Source organism: Dendropsophus ebraccatus, chromosome 5, assembly GCF_027789765.1.
Source record: "Dendropsophus ebraccatus isolate aDenEbr1 chromosome 5, aDenEbr1.pat, whole genome shotgun sequence".
Classification (NCBI taxonomy): Eukaryota; Metazoa; Chordata; class Amphibia; order Anura; family Hylidae; genus Dendropsophus; species Dendropsophus ebraccatus.
Window position 1 is genome coordinate 139,230,469 of NC_091458.1, and position 12,931 is coordinate 139,243,399.

A 12,931-nucleotide genomic window follows, 5' to 3' on the forward strand; every position below is an offset into this window, starting at 1 on the left:
CAGGATATCAGTAAGAGGAAAAAAATTACTGAATACCTATGCTTCCATAGTAGAGGAGTCCCTTCTAAGACAGCATTGTTCCTTGTGTGGCATGGAAGAAGGGATCAATGGCTCGGAGTCTGCTATGTCATCGCATGTGGCACTGAAAAGGGACTGCAGTCACTGCTTCATCTTTTGCTACTTAAACTGCATGTCTCCTGGTTGTGAAGAAGGGGAATCAGCGGTTGTTGCCCTTTGCAAAAGTCTTGCAGAAAGTTTGAAGCTTCCACCAGGGAGTGGAAGGCGGGAATGGTGCTGTCAGACATACTTATCCTAAGCACTGCTGGGTACTGTAGTTCAAGCCTAATGTGTTGCTTATGTAAAGGCATCTTGAGAATAAAATGCAGAAAAGTAACACTTTATGCTCATGTAGCAGAAGTGGATCACCGCAGGCATGAAGTTCTCCTGTATTGCATGATGACTTTGGAAGATTTGGGGTACATTCAGGGGCGTAGCTAGTGTCTCTTGGGCCCTGGTGCAAGAGGTCAATCTGGGCCCCCCCTTCCTCGACCAAGCGATGCTATTAGTATATCTCAAGACCGATATTACCAATAATATGAGTATATAGGAAATATTATTACCATACATATTACCGCCATACTGTTACTAACCAAATCCTGTATACTGAAACCAATATTGTCAATAATACCAATATACAAGGGGCAAATATTACCACCACACAACAACCACTACCATCAAGACCATATTGTTACTGACCAAATCCAGTATACTAAATCCTATAAAACACAGTACCAGATAACAAATATTACCACCACATACTGACTAACACCACCACGTACTGACTAATACCCCCACATACTGACTAACACCACCACATACTGACTAACAACATACTAACACCACCGCTGCTACTGAATAATCCACTGTACACATATCACTGGAGAGGGGTCCACATACACAGCCTATTTGTGCTCACAGACATTGCTGCAGGGATAAATGGCCCTATTACATGAAAATGATCAGCCAGTGATCGTTTCATTGGCTGATCATTGTCTCTATTACACGGAGCAATAATCGGGCCGATTTGTCCGATTATCGCTCCGTGTAATAGAGACAACAATCAGCCAATAAAACGATCATCTGCTGATCGTTACTTTAGGCCGAGACCTAAAATCATTGGCTGCGACTGCGCACCGCTATGTGTAATAGCCATGCATGGCCGAAGACCGTCGTGGCCAGTGAATGGCTGAGCGGCCTGTCAGCTCAGACAGGCCGCTCTGAAGCCACAACGCGCAGTGCTGGGACACATACAGAGCACAGGAAAAAAACGGGAGCATGAACAGGTGAAGGATTTACTGCACCGTTCTAGGAGGAGTATTGATCGGGCCTTTATCGTCCTGTGTAATAGGACCCAAAGGCTCTGAAGATAAGATGCCCAACGCACCTGCGCCCCCCCCCCCTTTCACCTAAGTTGATGTCTGGGACCAAGTGATCCACAGCTCATTATTAGTCCTAAACATTTACTACACCATGCTTTCTACAGACAAAAAGCTTTTATGCAACTGTAATTTAATTCCATGTAAATTGCCACATTAGGACCCTGGTGATGTCTTTTACAAGCAGCAATACACATTTTCTAGCCTTGTTTCCATACCAGAATCATGTTGTAGTACATTTAATTAAAATGACACTCATTCTAGACGTGTAAATGTTATGTACCAGTAAAACATATTTCCTTTTGTTAAGGAAAAGCTGAAGACAATAATTCTGCTATGTTGTGTCTTATCTCTCGCTTTGCTTTTGGCAATTTTGTCATATCACCGATGTCACCTGGGTCTCCAGAGTATTGTAGGGCTCTACGTGTAATAATTACAACAGATATGTTGCACAGTGTTCCTGGGAGTTGCATTCCAAATGCTATTGTTTTCAATAATTGATTAACCTCAGACATACACAGAATGCAGCATAGTACAATATGGGAAACAGCATATATGAGAAACATTAACTGAAGGTCAAGTGCATAAAGTCATATGTAAGAACAAATCAAACAATGGTTTCTTGGTTGTAATACAACCTAAAAAGGAGGCTTTGTAATGCGTATGTATATTAGGCCTATACTATATTAGGCAGCTCCAGAGTAAATATGCTTGAGGCTTATTGGTGCATTTAATCTGAGCCTGTCACCTGCAGAATTTCCCCATAGGTTAAGGCATCTATCAAATCTGAAGTATGGATTCCAGCCTTCACTCCCTGGTTCTACTTCAGCTATACTAATTCTTCATTCACAATGAGTAACACAAGCATTATTGGTTGTTGCAATTAGAGATAAACGAACTAAACATCAACAAACCGAGATTTGTTATGAACTTTCCCCAAAAATTTGGTTTGTTATCAAATAAAATTTTTTTGCAAAGTTTGTAACTAGTTTATAAAGATGGCCGCACAATTTAATACACATAAAATAACAAAAAAGAACCTGTGCTTACCTGTCCATGCTCCCCTTGCTGTCCTCATATGGGTCTCTGTGTATGTTTACTTATCATGCAATGTTTTTGTTAAAACGTTGTTGTTCGAAATTAAAAACAGCAACAGTGGAACAAAAACAAGCTGTGATAAGTAAAAATACAGAAAACAAGCTGGCGGGGTAGAAAGCAGGATACAGAGGTTTTGTCTATTGCTTTCTACCCCAACAGCTAGTTTTCTTTATATTCGCTTATCACAGCATGTTCTTGTTCCAATGTTGCAGTTGGGAACAAGAAACAGCAACACTGGAACAAATACATGCTGTGATAAGTCAATATACAACAAAAAAGTTGGCAGGGTAGAAAGCAATCGGCATGCACAGGGATCGTATCTATGCAAAGCAAGCATACAATGCAAAGTGGTGAAGCTTCTTGTGTGACACAAGGTCTCCGGCAAGCTGCACACATGTTGAGCAGTTGTAGTTGCCGGTTTCATGGTGGGTCTGGGTTGCAAACCTTTTCCTGTACCACTGTACAGTGAGTGGACCACTACTATCAAGGGATGCTTTGATAGCATTTGCTGCAATCTCTCCATGACGGAGAGCAGTAATTTCCTATAGACGTCGGATTCATCTTTTCTCATTTACATATTGAGTACGCAGACCGGCGGGCGGCAATTTCTCTGTGGTGGGATTGGCAGTAGTGGGTAAGTATCAGGGGCTCTAACTGGGGTTTGGGCGGCTCTACCTCGGGTGCCAGGTTCCCTTTAATTACAACCAAAAGAAACTACATTTTAAAGGATATTACATATCACTGTTTGCAACAATGACAGAGGGTGAGACAATGGATAAAACATTTTTTTTTTTTCTATATAACACATTGTCATCCTAGGCCGGCTGCAATTTTACAAGACAGAAAACAAAATGAAAAACACCAAACTGCCCTGATAAATTTTAGAAAATGTCCTGTTGGCGTTGGAATAAAGAATTGCAAACAAGCTTTTGGGAAACATGTGAAATCATTCACCATAATATATAGAACGATAGTTGTTAGTTCCAATTGCAATTATGATTGTTCGTATATTCTAGTATAGAATGACATGTACACAAACGAAATATATACAAGCAATATTAACAATGATTTTATGGTCAGCTTAAAAGATGTAAATAAACAACATACAAACTAATTTTTGGTAGTCACTCGATCGTTGCCTACATACATATAGAAAGATTATTATTATTGCTTAAATTTGCACAATACAAAAATTTTTCATATGATAATATTTCTGTGTAATAGGTCCCTTATACTAATATCTGTGTCTAGAGAGCAAAAAGTGAAATAGTGCAACTTTGTCTGTTATCTGAACCTAAATGCTTGGCATTTGATTTCCTGTATCATCAAAACATGGATGTCACCATAGGGCTGCCAGGAAAACATGGATATAGCCTGTGACTGTATCCATGTTTTCCAGGACTCTCTATGGCTGCATCCATGTTTTTAGACGCAGAGAATCAAATGGCAAGCGTTTGGGTTTGGATAACTTTGCCGAAAACAAGCATTTTGACAAGCTTGTGACCCCTTTAGACTTTTTTCAGCTCATACTAACTAGACACGTCCTACAAAAACAAACATAGGCTCCTTGACCTTCAAAACTAACCAACTACCATAAATTTCTGTTCAAATGGCATGGTTGTAATAAAGGCCTAACGCATATCTATGAGCTACTGACTGACAAAGTAGATACTGTACCATGGACTATAATAAATTGGGAGGAAGAATTAGGCACTTCTTTTTCTTCTAAACAATGTACACTGGCACTGGGATTTTTAAACATACCAAATGTATCAACCATATTAAATTGATGCATCAAATCCATGAGACGGTATTCATGTAATCCCATGTGGATTTTTGCTACCCAAATTCATATGTGGTTGTTAATTTTGGAACATTATTTTCAAACTCCTATCAGAAATACATTTATCACTATGGATCCTTTGCTTGCAGTCTTAGGGGCCTATTCCACGGAGCGATAATTGGCCGATGGAATAGAGAAAACGATCAGGCGATGATCGTGTCATCGGCTGATCGTTTATTTAGGCCCAAACCTAAAATCATCGGTCACCCACCGCGCATCGCTGCGTGGAATAGCGATGCGCGACGGGCGACCGGCGATTCAAGCAGCATACTGTCAGGAATCTGCAGTAGCCTTGTCTGAACTGTGCCTGGTGTTTGGCTTTTGTGTACCACACCCGATTGCTTCTCAGCTTCCGGACATGCAGGAGTTAAGCTGAGAAGCTTCTGTGCTTGATTTTACACCTGTCTGGTCTCTGTGATTGACTGGTTTCTCTGCCTGTCTGCAGCCTGGAGAATCAGAGCGCCGGTCCAATGAGGATTCGGACCGGGCTCTTGCTCGGTATAAAGCAAAGCAAAGACAGAGTTCCAGTGCTGGTTAATTAGGTTCACTCCTGGTCCCAGCCCCCTTGTTCTACTCCTGCGAACCCCGTCCTATTCCTTTTCTGCCTGACGTACCCGTGTTCTGACCTCCGCCTGACTTTTGACTATCCCGTTGTGTTGCTGATTTTGTACTTCGTTGTCCGTGTGGTTTGACCTGGCTTGTTCCATTACTCTTTATTGTGTTTGTCTGTCTGTACTGTTCTGTGTGTTCACTTACGTAGTGTAGGGAATGTCTTCGTGGTTGTCCGCGACCGCCTAGGGTCGACTGAGGCAAGTAGGCAGGTGACAGTGGGTGGGTTCAGATCTAGGGCCCACTGTCTCTTGTCCTGTTTACACCTGCCAGTCCTGACAGATTAACCAGCCTAACTGTTGTTTTTGCCTCATGGAGAACTGGACCGCCATGTCTAATATTGTGGACCAATTGCAGCGGCTCAATACTATGGTGCAGGAGCTAGCTGTAAGGGTCCAGGAGCAGGAGACAGCCCCACAACAACTTACGGTGACCTCCCCAGTACCTCCTGAACCGCCCGTCCAGCTTCCCGATAAATTCTCAGGGGACAGGAGAAAGTTCCTGGCCTTTCGGGAGGGATGTAAGCTGTTTTTTAGGTTACGCCCCCGCTCCTCCGGAGATGAGGCCCAGAAGGTGGGCATAGTCATGTCCCTACTCCAAGGGCCACCACAAGAATGGGCTTTTTCCTTACCACCTGCCGCACCTGAGCTGCTTACCGTAGACCAGTTTTTTGCGGCTTTGGGGTTATTATATGATGACCCGGACAGTGCTGCCAATGCTGAGCATCTGTTGACGGGGTTGAGGCAGGGCAGACGACCTGTAGAGGAGTACTGTTCTGAGTTTAGACAGTGGAGCGGTCTCTCCACTTGGAATGACTCAGTCCTCAGATTCCAGTTTCGTGCGGGGTTGAGTGACCGACTTAAGGACATGCTGGTGGCTTACCCCACCCCTGACTCACTCGAGGAGAGTATGACATTGGCCATCAGAGTTGACCGACGTTTGAGGGACAGACAGCGAGAAAGGGGTACTCCTGACCTCCCAAGAACCTCATTGCCTCTAGTTACCTACCCTAAACCATCCCCTCCTGTTACACCCACGCCAGAAGAACCAATGCAGGTGGATTCCACTGACTCCAAGGTCAGACGCACGCATCGGCTACAGAACAATCTCTGTCTGTACTGTGGGAAGACAGGTCATCGGGTTCGTCAGTGTTCGTCCAGGCCAGGACCACCAGCGGAAAAACTCCAGCACCTGAGAGACTATCGAGGGGGTCTCTCAGGCGCACAGGTAACCTTCAAAGATAAATTGCTGTTACCTATTTCTCTGGTATTGGGAAATAAAAATATTAATGGGTATGCCCAGATCGACTCTGGCGCTTCTGCAAATTTTATTAACCCCATGTTTTTTTCAGGCTTGGAGGTATGTCCTCTACTACTTCAGCATCCAATTAACGTCACTGGAGCAGATTCTGCCCCCTTTTCTCAAGGTGACGTACGGTATATGACCCCATGTCTAAAGGTCAAGGTAGGGTCTGTCCATATTGAGAACCTCGAGTTCCTTCTTATGCATAACTTGTCCTCTGATGTTATTTTGGGATTGCCCTGGCTGGAAACACATAACCCGGTCTTTGATTGGTCCAGCAGGGAACTTGTTCGGTGGGGACCTGGGTGCGCTTCTCACTGTATTGCTGTTTCTCTTGCGGAATGCTCCCCGTGGGAGGGGGAGATTCCGGAATTCTTGTCTGATTATTTTGATGTGTTCGACGAAAAAGCGGTGGACGGGTTGCCACCCCATAGACCGTATGATTGTGCTATTGATTTAGTTCCCGGTGCCAAATACCCTCGAGGTCGAATTTTTTATTTGTCTTGCCCTGAGAGAGAAGCTATGCGAGAGTACATAAAGGACAGCCTACGCAAGGGCCACATACGTCCGTCCTCTTCTCCTCTGGGGGCAGGGTTCTTTTTTGTGGGCAAAAAAGACGGGGGTCTCCGGCCCTGTATTGACTACCGGGAACTTAACAAGATTACTGTTAAAAATCAACATCCATTGCCGTTAATTCCTGATCTCTTTAACCAAATCGTGGGTGCTAAGTGGTTTTCCAAGGTTGATTTGCGGGGGGCTTATAATTTAATTAGAATCAGAGAAGGTGACGAGTGGAAGACTGCCTTTAATACCCCAGAGGGCCACTTAGAGTATCTGGTGATGCCCTTTGAGTTATGCAATGCCCCGGCAGTCTTCCAACACTTTGTCAATGACATCTTCCGTGAGCATCTTGGACGCTTTCTTGTGGTCTATCTTGATGATATTTTGATTTTCTCCTCAGATTGGTCGTCTCACGTGAGGCATGTTCGTACTGTGATGGAGCTTCTGAGACAAAATAACCTATGTGCCAAGTTGTCAAAATGCCAATTCGGTATCCAGGAGGTCTCATTTCTGGGCTATAACATTACTCCCAATTCATTTGGTATGGATCCACTTAAAGTAGCAGCTATTAAAAAGTGGGAACGACCTAACAACCTAAAGGCCTTACAAAGGTTTTTGGGTTTTGCGAATTATTATAGAAAATTCATTAAAGGGTTCTCAATCATCGCCAAACCTCTCACAGATTTGACCAGAAAGGGGGCGGATCTGGTCCACTGAGGCTATCAAGGCATTCGACACACTTCAGCACTGTTTCTCAGAGGCTCCAGTACTGGCTCAGCCAGAATTCGAGCGCCCGTTTATTGTTGAAGTTGATGGATCCGAGGTGGGGGTGGGAGCAGTCTTGTCCCAGGGATCAGACACTCTTACCCATCTTCGGCCTATTGCGTACTTCTCGAGGAAGTTCTCTCAAGCAGAGCGCAATTACGATATTGGGAATAGAGAACTACTGGCCATTAAGATGGCATTTGATGAGTGGAGGCATTTTTTGGAAGGGGCCAAACATAAAGTCACTGTGCTAACAGACCATAAAAACCTGGTTTATCTTGATACGGCTAAACGTCTTTCTCCACGGCAGGCCAGATGGCGTTATTTTTTACGAGGTTCAACTTTGAGATCACGTATCAGCCTGGGTCTCGTAATATCAAGGCTGATGCCCTCTCTCGCAGCTTTGACCTCAAAGATGCTCCCGAGAAACCGATCAATACGATCCTAAAACCTGGTGTGGTTGTGTCTGTCCTGCAGCCGGATCTGGTGACTCTGGTGTCGGAGTCTCAGGATTTGGCCCCCCATAACACTCCTGAGTCCCTCCTGTTTGTGCCGCCGAACCTTCGCCTCCGGGTTTTGGAGGAAATCCATAGTTCCGTCTTGGCGGGACATCCAGGCATAGCAGGTACCAAATATCTGCTTTCGCGTCATTTCTGGTGGCCAACCTGGGCCCGAGATGTTAAAGCGTTTGTTGATGCATGTGAGGTCTGTGCTAGGTCCAAGGTTCCCCGTAGACCACCGGAGGGACTGTTACATCCTCTGCCGGTTCCTACGAGGCCCTGGACGCACCTATCTATGGACTTCATTACTGACTTGCCTGTGTCTAGGGGTAAAACTGTCATTTGGGTAGTGGTAGATCGGTTTTCGAAAATGTGTCACCTCATCCCACTGCGTAAACTTCCTAGTGCTTGTCTTCTGGCCACGCTGTTTATCAATCATATTTTGCGCTTACATGGTGTCCCGGAAAACATTGTTTCCGATCGAGGTGTCCAGTTTGTGGCTAAATTCTGGAGGGAGTTTTTTGGTAAATTGGGGACCTCTTTGTCCTTCTCATCTGCCTTCCACCCCCAGACGAATGGGCAGACTGAGAGGGTCAACCAGTCGTTGGAGCAATTCCTGAGGTGTTTCGTGGCTGATACCCAGGACAAATGGCGAGATTTCGTTCCTCTAGCTGAGTTTGCTATTAATAACCATGAGCAACGTTCTCTTAAGATGTCGCCTTTTTTTTTGTAACTATGGTTTTAATCCCAGGTACTCGTCCGTTCACTCCGCTGAATCTATTAATCCTTCTGCTGAGGCTATTTTTTTCAAAACTGTGCACAGTTTGGGCCCAAGCTCATCAGAGCTTGGTTAAAGCCCAAGAGTCTTACCAAAAACAAGCTAACAAAAGACGCATATCTGGCCATCAATATGTAGTAGGTGATAAGGTCTGGCTCTCTACTAGAAATCTGAAATTGAGAGTACAATCAGGGAAGCTAGCGCCCAAATACATTGGGCCATATACTATTGTAGAGGTTATTAACCCTGTGTCTTTCAGACTTAAACTACCGACGTCTCTAAGGATTCATCCCGTATTTCATAAGGCTCTACTGAAAAAATATGTGCAGCCGGTGTCCCCGTCACTTCCCCCTGCCCCATTTGTCGTTCAGGGGGAGTTAGAGTATGAGGTGGAGAGAATCCTGAACTCTCGTTGGGTACAGGGCTCGTTGCAATACCTAGTCCACTGGAAGGGCTTTGGACCAGAGGAGCGTACATGGGTGGCAGTTAGGGACATGCATGCTCCTCACTTGGTCCGACGATACCATGCCCAGAATCCGTCTAAGCCAGGTCCGTTCAATAAGGGTCCTGAGGCCCCTCATAAGAGGGGGGGTACTGTCAGGAATCTGCAGTAGCCTTGTCTGAACTGGGCCTGGTGTTTGGCTTTTGTGTACCACACCCGATTGCTTCTCAGCTTCCGGACATGCAGGAGTTAAGCTGAGAAGCTTCTGTGCTTGATTTTACACCTGTCTGGTCTCTGTGATTGACTGGTTTCTCTGCCTGTCTGCAGCCTGGAGAATCAGAGCGCCGGTCCAATGAGGATTCGGACCGGGCTCTTGCTCAGTATAAAGCAAAGCAAAGACAGAGTTCCAGTGCTGGTTAATTAGGTTCACTCCTGGTCCCAGCTCCCCTTGTTCTACTCCTGCGAACCCCGTCCTATTCCTTTTCTGCCTGACGTACCCGTGTTCTGACCTCCGCCTGACTTTTGACTATCCCGTTGTGTTGCTGATTTTGTACTTCGTTGTCCGTGTGGTTTGACCTGGCTTGTTCCATTACTCTTTATTGTGTTTGTCTGTCTGTACTGTTCTGTGTGTTCACTTACGTAGTGTAGGGAATGTCTTCGTGGTTGTCCGCGACCGCCTAGGGTCGACTGAGGCAGGTAGGCAGGTGACAGTGGGTGGGTTCAGATCTAGGGCCCACTGTCTCTTGTCCTGTTTACACCTGCCAGTCCTGACACATACAGGGCTTCTCCTCCGCTCCATCTTCATCCCGGTCCCACGCGCAGCAGCAGCTTCGGTGCCGCCTCACTGAGCTGTCAGACCGCTCAGCCAATCAAAGGCCGGGACCGCCGTGGCCAGTGATTGGCTGAGCGGTCTGACAGCTCAGTCAGGCCGCTCTGGAGTTGATGCTGCGAGCGGGACCAAGATGAAGACGGAGTGGGGGAGAAGCCCTGCTAGGTAATGTATGCTGCTAGGGCTGCAAGGACATCGGTAACGATGTCCCTGCAGCCCTCGCTAAACGATCATCGGGCCATGGAATAGCGCCGATCTAGCAGATCAAATAGATCGCCTCATCAAAGAGTCTCGAAACACAGGACTAGCCAGATATCCCTCCGGGAAGGACCCAGCCAAGGGGTGGCTCCTGTAAGGAAAGCTGTATGTGGATGGATACCTGGCCTTGGTATTTCCCTTGTCATTACATTGACTTATAGGGCCACTTAATATGGTGGATTTGGTGGTTTCCTTACAGGAGCCGCCCCTTGGCTGGGTCCTTCCCGGAGGGATATCTGGCTAGTCCTGTGTTTCGAGACTCTTTGATGAGGCTGCACGGGCTCTTCTTTTGCAGATCTAGCAGATCGGCGCTCGTTCACATTATTGAACGGCCCGTAGAATAGGGTCCTTAGACCTCTATCTAAATACAGCCCCTTCCTCAGTAAAGATTTTTATCCATCACATCCTAATTGCTGCCAGACTGTCTTTGGCACAATCTTGGAAGCTGCCTACACCTCTCTCCTTAAATGATGTTGTTAGGTGAGTGAATTTGCAATGCCATCATGAAAACCACTCTTTCCCAGATTCAACCAAAAATATATACTTTGATGCTGGCAACCCTGGACTGATTCCTCACAATTTCAATGAACTTCCTGTTGAGTTTGCGTTATCAACACCATATATACACATCGATGACGTTTACACTTGTTGCAAGCTTCCTCTTGGCCCATTTGAGTGTCCGCTGTTTAAATTCTTTAAAATTAATAAAGATTTTTATTGAAAACAAAAAATGCTGTGTGTGACAGCCGCCTTAGGCTATGTTCACACTGAACATTTTATGAAAAGAAAGGACTTTTTTTTTCAATTGTTCAGCTATGGCTGTCGAAATAATGTTCATGCCATTTATTTCTGATCATTGTCCATAGACTTTAATGACTTTACGCCGCTCATTTACCAATATCCACTGCTGTCCTGGGAGAAAATAGATGTTACGCCGCTGTTCCACTGATGTTCACTGCAGTACATGGCGGAAATTGGATGATGGAACATTTTTTTTTATTGTGATTTTCCATTTCTTGACACCTATACAAGAACATGCATTAATAAGTTTGCCCTTCTGTAATAGTCCTAGTACTGTAGCTACTATAGTTTGGCTGTTTTATGGAAATTTGTTAAGATTCGCTTAGAATATTAATTACTTTTGCCCAAAATGCGCAGACCCCGCTCATCTCTAACCGCGATCTATACAGATCTATAGATCTCTACTGCAGTGTATTATCACTGTTACTGTTTTAAAAATCTCATTTGTGTATTAGTATATATATTGCTGCTCCACAGTGTGTTATGTGATTCTTATTAGACCGGTAACTCAAATCTGCGATCCGAAGAGACTTACAGCTACTGTATAACAGAGCACGTACTATAACTTGGTGCAAGATTGTTCACCTTCTAACCTGAATTATATTTTTCTGATATTCCAGTTTACTCTGTTCCCTTTTCCTTAAAAGAAAAGAAAATAAGACATTTTTACCTGTAATTTATGCTGTGCTAAGCAGACTGCAGTGTAAAGGTAGAAACTTACAATAATAATTGCCTCACATCTACTTTATGTAACACATAGATAATGGCAGCGAGAATGGATGCAGCGTTTCATACACCAAAATATACACTCACCGGCCACTTTATTAGGTACACCATGCTAGTAACGGAAGGTCTTCTGCTGCTGTAGCCCATCTGCCTCAAAGTTCGACGTACTGTGCGTTCAGAGATGCTCTTCTGCCTACCTTGGTTGTAACGGTTGGCTATTTGAGTCACTGTTGCCTTTCTATCAGCTCGAACCAGTCTACCCATTCTCCTCTGACCTCTGGCATCAACAAGGCATTTCCGCCCACAGAACTGCCGCTCACTGGATGTTTTTTCTTTTTCGGACCATTCTCTGTAAACCCTAGAGATGGTTGTGCGTGAAAATCCCAGTAGATCAGCAGTTTCTGAAATACTCAGACCAGCCCTTCTGGCACCAACAACCATGCCACGTTAAAAGGCACTCAAATCACCTTTCTTCCCCATACTGATGCTCGGTTTGAACTGCAGGAGATTGTCTTGACCATGTCTACATGCCTAAATGCACTGAGTTGCCGCCATGTGATTGGCTGATTAGAAATTAAGTGGTAACGTGCAGTTGGACAGGTGTACCTAATATAGTGGCCGGTGAGTGTAAACCGTTAATGAACTGACAAAGGCATCTTTGCTAGAGCTGAGCGAACCTCGAGCATGCTCGAGTCCATCCGAACCCGAACGTTCGGCATATGATTAGCGGTGGCTGCTGAACTTGGATAAAGCCCTAAGGCTATGTGGAAAACATGGATATAGTCATTGGCTGTATCCATGTTTTCCAGATAACCTTAGAGCTTTATCCAAGTTCAGCAGCCACCTCTAATCAAATGCCGAACGATAGGGTTCGGATGGACTCGAACCCGAACCCGGTTCGCTCATCTCTAATCTTTGCTGTTCCACAGGGCATCGCTTTTCAACATATAATTATGTCTGATCTTGAACGATGTAACGACAGA